The sequence below is a fragment of the Urocitellus parryii genome, chromosome 7, assembly GCF_045843805.1.
Source record: "Urocitellus parryii isolate mUroPar1 chromosome 7, mUroPar1.hap1, whole genome shotgun sequence".
In the NCBI taxonomy this organism is placed as follows: Eukaryota; Metazoa; Chordata; class Mammalia; order Rodentia; family Sciuridae; genus Urocitellus; species Urocitellus parryii.
The window spans coordinates 150,826,690-150,837,010 of record NC_135537.1 but is presented as its reverse complement, the minus strand read 5'-3'; the positions used below and the strand labels follow the sequence as shown (position 1 = coordinate 150,837,010).

At 45.2% G+C, this 10,321-nt stretch overlaps 1 long non-coding RNA gene across 1 annotated transcript; it reads right to left on the bottom strand.

Moving 5' to 3' along the window:
- Positions 1-5,892: 5,892 nt before the first annotated feature.
- LOC113189329 (uncharacterized) lies at positions 5,893-9,805 on the bottom strand. Its single transcript, XR_003301641.2, has 3 exons — positions 9,600-9,805; positions 7,982-8,129; positions 5,893-6,014 (listed from the first exon to the last, which is right to left on the bottom strand). It is a non-coding gene; the product is annotated as an uncharacterized LOC113189329 (long non-coding RNA).
- Positions 9,806-10,321: the final 516 nt, after the last annotated feature.

The following is a 10,321-nucleotide window of genomic DNA, read 5'->3' as shown; positions in this document are numbered from 1 at the left end:
GCTGAACAAGGAGGTTGGGGCCGGGTCTTGAAGGATCTTGTAAGGAGTTTGGGCTTGAACTCACAGACAAGAAGAAGTCATTAAAGAATTTTGAGCAGAAGCACGATATGATCACATGAGAAGCACATTCCAACTTGGTTAACTATGGAAGGAAGGATTAGAGAGCAACAGGATGAGAGGCAAGATGGGAGGGTAATTTTGGAGGATGTAGCAATACTGCAGAAAAGAAAAGATGAGCCAGGCTTGGTGGCGGATGCCTATAATCCCAGCGGCTGAAGCAGGCAGGAGGACCACGAGTTCAAAGCTAGCCTCAGCAATAGAGCGAGGCTCTAAGCAACTCAGTGAGACCCTGTCTCTAAGTAAAATACAGAATAGGGCTGGGGATGTGACTCAGTGGTTGAGTGTCCATGAATTCAATCCCTGGTACACCCCTACCCCTGCAAAAAAAAAGAAAAGATGACATAAAATACCCAACCTGGGCAGTGCCTGTAGGGAGAAAGGAAGAGAAATGAGAGTGTGATTAAGAAAGTGGAGCCCTGCTGGGTGTGGTGGTGCACGCCTGTAATCCCTGTGACTTGGGAGGCTGAGGCAGGAGGATTATGAGTTCAAAGCCAGCTTCAGCAATTTAGCAAGGCCCTGTCTCTAAATAAAATACAAAAAAGGGCTGAGGATGTGGCTAAGTGGTTAAATGCCCCTGGGTTCAAACTCTTGTGCTTAAAAAAAAAAAAAAAAAAAAAAAAGTGGAATCCATACAACTTGAGCATTATTCCTTCATGAGGTAACATAGTGGTGTGCTATGGTCTGAATATGTTCCCTAAAATTCACAGGTTGAAACAACTTCTTTTTTTAAAAAACATATACATATTTTCTAGTTGGACATAACACCTTTATTTATTTATCTTTATGTGGTGCTGAGGATCCATCCTCACACATAGGTGAGCACTCTACTACTGAGCCACAACCCCAGCCCTGAAACTTAATTCTTAATATGAGAGTATTCAGTCAGCTTTTATGCTGCTGTGACTAAAAGACCTGACCAGAAGGAGGTGATTCAGTTATGAGGATGAAACCCTCATGAGTGGGATTAGAAAAAGAAGAAGATGAGCTGGGGATATAGCTCAGTTGGCAAAGTGCTTGCCTGGCATGTACAAGGCCAGGGTTTAATCCCCAGGACCACAGGGGAAAAAAGAGGAAGAAGAAAGGCTGGGGATGTAGCTAGTGATACAGTGCTTGCTTAATATGTACAAGGCTCGAAGTTCGATCCCCTGAGTTTAATCTCCAGCACCATTAAAAAAAAAAGAGAGAGAAAAAAAGATCACCCAAATTCTCACAGCCCTCTGCCTTCTCCATGTGAGGATTCAGGAACAAGGTACCATCTTGGAGGCAGAGAGGGAGACTTCTGGTGATCTTGGATTCCTAGCCCCCAGAACTGTGAGAAATAAATTTGTTATTTGAAAATTATTCCATCTGTGATGTTTCCTCTAGCAACCAGAACAAATGAAAGCAGGAGTTATCTCAGGCTATAGCTCCAAAACACACTGGTTCCCTACACTTCTTAGCAGTGTGACTGGGCCAAGTTACTTAACCTCTCTGCTTCAGTCTCTTCTTCAGCACAATGAGGATAATCATAGAACCTATAGCGCAGGGTGGTGGTAAAGTTCAAATGAGATCCATGTGCTTAGAACAGTGTGTGGCACAGTGAGTGCTCAACATATTTTCTGTTTGCAACATTTTAGTGACAGAAAGGGAGCGTCCTCAGCCGGTCCCACGCTTCTGACTTGGGTCTTCTTGTGAACATACACTAGGAAAAGGGTTCTGTCCTTGAGAAGGCTGAAGTCTATGAATGTGCCTACTAAGGACATTGCGAACTGATCCTAATGGGCTGAGCTTGGAACTGCTGCTCCCAAATAGCTCCAGGATCTCTAGCAAAGGACAAAGACATGGAATGAATGATTTCTCCCAACAATCGATATCATTAGACAGTACCACCATCCTCCCCAAGTTCAAAATTTAGGGGCCATCTTTGATGGCTCTCTGCCACTCCTCATATCTAACCACTATGCATGTAGTCTGATCTCAAATTTGAGCAGTTTTCACCATCTGCAAAGCTCCAACCCAATTCAAGCCACCTCTCCTATTGCCTGGACTCTTGCAATAACCTCCTTCACTGGCTGCATCACCATGCCTACCTCTGTGCTCTTTCCCTGAATCATATCCTGCCTGGCTCCTTCTCACCCACCAGGTCTCAGACGTCATGTCCTCCAAGAGGCCTTATCGGGCCACCTCATCCCTTCCTCCTCCAATCACTCTTATCATTCTTTATCCTTTTACTTTATTTTATTTCTTCATATCACTTATCTATATTTCCTTCCTCCTCTTTTTTTTTTTTTTTTTTTTTGGTACCAGGAATTTACTCCAGGGCCACTTTACCACTGAGCCACATCCCCAGTCCTTTTTATTTTTTTATTTTTGAGACAGGATCTCTGCTGAGTTCCTTAAGCCACCAAACCTGCTTATTTCCTTACTTTCTTATTCTTTCTCTCTTTCCCTCTCCTCCCTCCCTCCCTCCCTTTCATCCCCTTTCTATGTGGGTGGTTTACATGAGGGGCAGGACTTTGTCTTATTGCCTTAGTATCCCAAATACCTTGAACTGTACTTGGCACATAATAGGTGCTCCATAAATATTCTTTTTAAATTAACAAATGAATAACTAAGTGAACTGTTGACAACAAAGCATGTGTGATTGCAGGAGGAGTACCACTAGGGCAGTGTTGGTGGGGCCACTCAACTACTAGAGAAGACTTTCATCTGTCTGAGATTTAAATTCAGTCCCACCCAATAGCAAGAGACTTTTCTCAAGATTCTTACCAGTCTGGGATTCTGGGATCCAGGCTCTTTCTTAAGCCTTTCAGTGTCCTCTGTTCACCTGGTGCTGAGCAATCCACAAAGAGATACAATGGTCAAAATAAAGACCTGGTGGGCTGGGGTTGTGGCTCAGTGGTAGAGCGTTTGCCTAGCACGGGCAAGGCCCTGGGTTCGATCCCCAACACCACATAAAAATAAATATATAAAGATATTGTGTCCAACTACAACTAAAAAGTAAATATTAAAAAAATTAAATAAAGACTTGGTGAATGGAGGCTTGGCTACCATTTCTTTTTTGTGGGGAGGGTGCTAGGGATTGGACTCAGGAGGGCTTTAACCACTGAGCTCTATCCCGGCCCTTTTTAATTTTCATTTTGATACAGGATCTCACTAAGTTACCCAGACTGGCCTTGGACTTGTAATCCTCCTTCTTCAGCCTTCTGAGTAGCTGCATCACCATGCCTACCTCTGGTCACCATTCTTAACATAGAAATCAATCATCTTCATAATAGGTACTGCCAATACTCTGTTCAGATTATTTGATAGCTTGATACAATCATAAAGACTTCCATTTGCAGTGTACCTACTACATTCCATCCATCTGGCATTCTCTCTTGGCTAATTCTTTCACCAACTCTGCAGAATGGGTGTTATCCTCCTCCTCCTCTTCTTGCATATAAGGAATCTGAGGCCCAGAGAAGACCCATGACTTGCTCAAGGCCACAAAGCCAGTATAGGGGAGCTAAGATTCAAACCTAGGTCTATTTGATCCTGATGTCCTGGCTTCACAATAGTCCAGAGATGCCAAATCCTTAACTCAGGGGCAAGATGACCTGATATCTGCCTAGTTAATGCTAATCGAGGAAAACAACCCTGAGATAAAGAGTTATAGAAAGCAGACTGTAATTAGGCTACTGGCCTAGCTGGAATGATGAGTTTTATCTACTGCAGCTCAAAGCTATTTGGCTTCCAGAGAGTCAAGGGCAGGACTGTGGATTTCCTGAAGTATGTTTTCAAAGATGTTTGAGTCCATGAAGGGCTTCCCGTGAAGGCAATATCCTCATAGTGAGGAGATTAAGGGACAGGATCAAGGCATCATGTAAAGGAAACAGGTGGGGCAGAGGACAGATGGAGGCTGGAGTTGGGGTGGGGGAAGAAAGGGAAAATAAGAACATGCATCCACAGGAGACTTGGAAGAGAGGGCTTATAGCCCCTGCCTTCTCCCAGAATGTTTTTCACTGAATCCCTGACCGAGGGATTCTTTTCTTGGTTTTGGTGAGAGAAGGGAGCTTTTAGCTGAGCAGTAAAAAAGAGACCCTCATGAGCAAAGGCCACCAAAATCCCACAAGTCCTTAAATGCCACCTCTCAGAGAGGCCTTTCCTGTCCTTCGAAGTCACACACACACACATCCCCATCGTTATTCTCTATCACTGTACCTGAGTACTTCTCTGAAGAGCATCTCTCATGATTTGTAATGATATATTTATTAATGTTCTTGATCATTGTCTGGCTCTACCCCTGGGGCAGATGCCATCTTTGTTTTATTAACCAGTGTGTGTCAAGAACCTAGAGCAGAGCCGGGTGCCGCACCTGCAACCCCAGCAGTTTGGGAGGCTGAGGCAGGAGGATCACGTTCAAAGCCAGCCTCAGCCTCGGCAATTTAGCAAGGTCCTAAACAACTTAGTGAGACCCTGTCTCAAAAATAAAAAGGGCTGGGGATGTGGCTCCGTGGTTAAGTGCCTCTGGGTTCAATCCCTGGTACCAAATAAATAAATAAATAAATAAATAAATAAATTCGCTGGGGTCACTGAAGGAATGAATGGTGTTGGGGTGACTGGTCCTTCATTCAGTTCAGACAAGGTCCTGCTCTTTTGCCTACTGAGGTGAGGGGAATTCTTGTCTGCTTTTATGGCAATGAGCCCAAGTCAATTTAGCCCCAGCCCTCCCCTCCCCTCCCCCACTTGCCCCTAGTCAGTGCACAGTTGGGGGCAGAAGCTTGGGGGCAGGTCATGCTGGGGCTTGCCCCACTTTATGCTGCCAAGAGCTCTGGCTGGCTCCCATCAGATATAAGCAAGCTTTTGGCACACAGGAAGAAGTGAGCCGAGCTGTAGCAAGAACAAAGTCGCCCTTCCAGCCCCCAGTCCCCCAGACATGAAGCCAAATGGTCTTTTTAGAGACCATTATTTGCCATCTAACGTAATAAGCAGGTATTTGGGGGCAGGTTTTTTCTCAGTAGGTTGAAGAACAGGGTATGCATGATATTTTGTTTTTTCTTTGGCCTTCCTGATAACAGCGTTGCTCTGAGGCCTGGTTGACCTGGTTCTTTTAAGGAAGACCTTGGAATATAGATAAGCACACAATGGAGAACAGATGGAGGCCCTTCTCTACCCTTTGCTTATCCATTCTTCATATGCCATCCTTTGTTTATAAACTGAGAGACTTCTCAGTGCTCAATGGGGAAGATAAATGGAGCCAGGAGACTCCTCACTTTGGCCCCAGCAGGATACAGCTCAGTCCAGGTTGGGCCTCTCTTTGGGATTTCTCTTTTTTGGGAGGTGGGGTGGGTACTGAGAATTGAACCCAGGAATGCTTAACCACTGAACCACATTCTCAGCACATTTTTCTATTTTTTATTTTAAGACAGGGTCTTGCTAAGTTGCTGAGGCTGGCTTTGAGTTTGTGATCCTCCTGCCTCAACCTCTTGAGCTGCTGGGATTACAGGTGTGTACTACCACACCAGGCGCTCTGGGATTTCTAAATGGTGTGAATCTAAAGAAGGGAAACAACTGGCCTATAATCCCAGAGGCTTGGGAGGATTGTGAGTTCAAACCCAGCCTCAGCAACTTAGCGAGACTCTAAGCAACTCAGCGAGACTCTGACTCTAAATAAAATACAAAAAACAGCTGGAGATGTGGCTTAGTGATCGAGTGCCCTGAGTTCAATCCCCAGGACAAAATAAATAAATAATAAAACATAACATTAAAAAAAATTAGAAGGGACACAAATTTCTGCTTGTTCCTATGATCTTTCACATTAGATATGTTTATTCAGGGGTCTGCACATTTTGAGATGCTGGACCTTCTTTCCCTCTAGGATGAAGGTTTGGGGAGGCCTTTGCTTTCGGTCACATTCCTCCATCTTTTATTTTCTGGAAAGAAAATTAAGACAGTTTAATGTTCACATACTATATTCCAGGCAGTGTATTAGAAATATTTTCCAAAGTTGTCGCATGTCATTTGCATCAAAACCATTTTGGGATATATTATTATCCTTTTTATAGATATGAGAAAGTAGAGTTAAGTGGAATCAATTTACTAAACCCTTGCAGTAAAGAGGCTGAGTCAGAATTTGAACCTGAGGTGTCTGGCTTCTAAACCTACCTATTCTTCTCATCCAGGGCCCACAAGAGATGGGAAGACAGGAACAAATTACAGGGTGACCTGACAACATTGCTTATTAGCATGAATCTTGGTCTGCTTTTACTGGGGAGAAATGGGGAGGGGTAGGCATGAAAGAAACTTTTTTTTTTGCTAGAGTTCAAACTGATCGCAGCAGCACCGCATCCTATCCAATCAGAGCGTCTATTAAGTGGGCCACCTTGTCACTATAGAGGTAGAGAAAAGGTGACCTTGATAGGGACTAACCCCAATTTCACCCAGAATTGGCCATCTGGGTGGCTAAGAATTTGTGTTACTGGATAAGATAGCAGTGACATTTTTGCAGTCCTCCCCAGAAATATCTAAGGAAAAAAGACTCCAATAATATGAAAGTCAGCCTCCCTATTGGTTTCCTGCCCTAAACTAGGGGTAGTTCCACAGGAAGGAAACCCCAAAGGGCTGGCTTGTCTTTGCAGCCAATTACTCAGTCTCCCAACCTCTACTCAACTGCCTCTTCTGGGGAGAAGGGAGCTCCAGCCTCTTCTGTGGGACGGAGCATGCGCTCTATGCGGCCTTGGCAGCCCAGCTTCAGGAAGGGTGCTGCTTCCTTGCCTGAACTGTATTATTAAACTGTAATCATACTGTGAGTGGAGTCAGCCAAAGCAGTGGCTATTAATAGGGAGGTGAAGAAAGCTGACTCAGAAGGAAACTGACTTAGGCTGGCAGGGGGAGCCTGGCCACCTTGGCCTACAATCCTCTGCAGGAGGTCAGCTCACAGGAGAGACCTGAGAGCTCATTTCCATCCTGGGCGGGAGTCGGCATTATCTGAATTTCTCAACTTTGGAAATAGAATCCTGAAGCCTTTCTTGATGAAAGGGCTATTTAGCTGTCTTTTCCTGGTCCTTGGGGAGTTTCGCAGCCCTGAGCACAAATAGCTTTGGTAGTTGTGACTCAGCAAGAGCAGCGACTCTTCTCTCCTTGTCTTCAGTGGATACCACGGGGACAGGGACAGCCAGGCTACATTTCTATGGCTCCTTTGACTGAGAAGTCAGTGCTGACCCATCCCTTAGCTGACCAGAACTCCCTACTGACGGAGACATCCGAGTAGGGAGATTTCCATTTCTGGCTTCTTGATAAGGCTGGGGGATATGGGTGTCACAGGAGGTGGAAATGGAGAGGTGAGGGGCCATGGCAAGGGACTCACCCCAACTTCACCCAGAACCGGCCATCCGGCCATGGTGCCGAAGGGCCTTGAACTGTGGGAAAGAGACACTTCTAGTAATTTCTGTGAATTCAATGCATTTCTCAGGAAGTAAGACTTTAGCCATTTGGCAGACTCAGCATCTCCTGGCAGGTGGAAGCAGCACAGATCCCCAAATCAGGCCCAGGGCATGGCGTAGGAGACAGAGCTGCTCCTGGAGCCTGGATTCAGGGCCTCCCTTCGTCCTTACAGGCCCCTACGCAGGCGCTCATAAGCTGCTTCTCATTGTTCTCACCTGCCTCATCAGGTGGGTCTTAACACCCTCTCCTCAGGAGGGAAAGCGGAGATTTCAAAAGGTGGAGTGACTTGTTCACACAGCTAGCAGGTGACAAAGATAGATTAAAATCTAAGTCTGTTTGATGCCAGGGGAAGAGCCAGGCTGCATGAGCCACCCTTGTGCCAGAGACACAACCCCCATCTTTTGCACTTCCTCCCAGACTCAGTTGTCCCCCACTTTCTTATGACTCCAGTACTCACCATGAGGCCAGTGATGAAGGTCTGTGGTGTGTGTTGGGGGGAGGTTATGAGAAGCTGTCGGGTGATCAACTGTAGTCTTTTCTTCAGTAGGTCAGGTATGCCTCCCATGCTTTCTGAAACTGGAAGATCTGTTTTGGTTCTTAGATCTCTGAAGAAGGAGGTTCCAATGGAGATAGGATGTGGGAAGTGTCTTATTAAAAATTACTAAGCACCTATCAGGCCTTCAAGCTCTGGGTGACTTCGGCACTTTCTGCTTATAGAGTAATTAATGACACCATAGATGATCGGGTATCTTTCTCTGCTGCTTTCTACATAATTCCAAGTGGTAAAGGCTACCCACTGGGTCTCTGTCTTTGGAATTATACTGTATACTTAGATGTATCATAGCTTTTTAAGTTTTTTGGTACTGGAAATTGAATCCAGGAAAACTCTACTATTTCCCTTTTAAATTTAATTTTGAAGCAGGGTCTCACTAATTTCCCCAAGCTGGTCTTGAATTTGTAATCCTCCTTCTCAGCCTCCAGAGTAGCTGGGATTACAGGTGTGCACCGCCACGCCCAGCTAGATACATCTACAGAATATCTTCTACCTGGATTTGATCCCTAGCACCTCAGAAAACAAACAAACAAAGAATATCGTTTTTATAGAATTCAGAGCTTAATATTGAGTAATGGCTTTCTTTTCACTGTCACATGGGTCACTTCCTAGTGATCTGAAAGAGATCCTGTGACCTCAAACAGCAGGTCTCAAACTCTGGCAAAACATGAAGAAAGAGTTTCAACCCCCAGCTTTGAAGCATTCTCAAGCATGGAGGTGAGAACAACCACATCATGGCTATAAATGATCCTGAGAAGGAAGGAAAGTAATTTCAAGGCCACCAAACTCTAAACTGTTGGTTTATTTTATTTTTTATTTTTATTTTTTTGGTACCAAGAATTGAACTCAGGGGCACTCAACCACTGAGTCACATCGCCAGCCCTACTTTGTATTTTATTTAGAAACAGGGTCTCACTCAGTTGCTTAGCACCTCGCTTTTGCTGAGGGTGCCTTTGAACTTGCAATCCTCCTACCTCAGCCTCTCAAGCCACTGGGATTACAGGTGTGTGCCACTACACCTGGCTTAAACTATTTTTTTTGTACTTAAAAAAAATTTTTTTAGTTGTAGATGGACACAATACCTTTATTTAATTAATTTATTTTTATGTGGTGCTGAGGATCGAACCCAGTGCCTCTCACATGCTAGACAAGCACTCCACCACTGAGCTACGTCCCCAGACTTTTTATCTTTTATTTTGAGAAAGGGCCTCACTAAGTTGCTGAGGCTGGCTTTGAACTCATTATCCTTTTGCCTAGCCTCCTGAGATTACAGGCATGGGCCATCATACCCAGCTATTTTTTTGAGATAGGCTTCAAACTTTTAGATTCTCCTGCCTCAGCCTCCCAAGTAGCTGGGATGAAGGGTCTTATGTATTCTTTTGGCTAATTCTTTCTTCTTCCTTTTTAATTTTTTGATTGTTTTTTGAAAGGCAAATATCCTAAACAGCAGTGACAATCAACAGGATGGTTCAGACAGCTGCCTCCTCTCACTACAGTGAAAGTTAATTAATTCTCACTGTACCTTGAACTAGGTCACCTGCAGGTCTGTGCTGGGGACCTGACGTGGCTGTAATGGGAGGGCATTTCCAGTCTGGCCTTTGGTGTGCTGTCCTGCAGTGGGGTGCAAAGGGGGTATGTTTCACCTCTGTGTGGGATTGTCTTTCCTCTTCTCTTCCGGAGAGGTGACCATTTTCAGATCTGTGGGTGGAAAGGAATATCTTCTCTTCCAAAAATAATCTCTTTCTGCAGTGGGGTTTGAAGCTGGACCAAGCTGCTTGGGCTATTTTTACCCAGCTTGCAGTTCACGGTGTAAATAGCAACTCTGGCTGTTTTTTCCCACAGCTGACAACAGAGTCAGCCTCTTTGAGGCAGAGGCATTCTGGCATTTCACACAGAGGGGACAGGACAGAGTTTGCCCACTGTCCTAGGTGATGGTGCCTGGACCATTGGGTCAGTATACAAACAGGAGAGGCATCTCCATGGTTCTGTTATCTCAGTCCCTGCTGTAAACACCAGACCTCGTGACAGCAGCTCAGCTGAGGCTGATTTAAAGAAGCACATGCAGGAGCGCAAGGGAAACGGCAGGTCCATAAATCCCTGCCTGTGCACCCCGAGGTTCCAGCAGATTCTACCTCCGGCTGGCTCTTGCTCTCACCTCCCAAGCACCCCTTCCAAATTTGCTGCCCTGGGAGGATTTCTTGCTACAAACCCACCAGGTCAGGAGCTGAGGAAAGATAGCTCAGA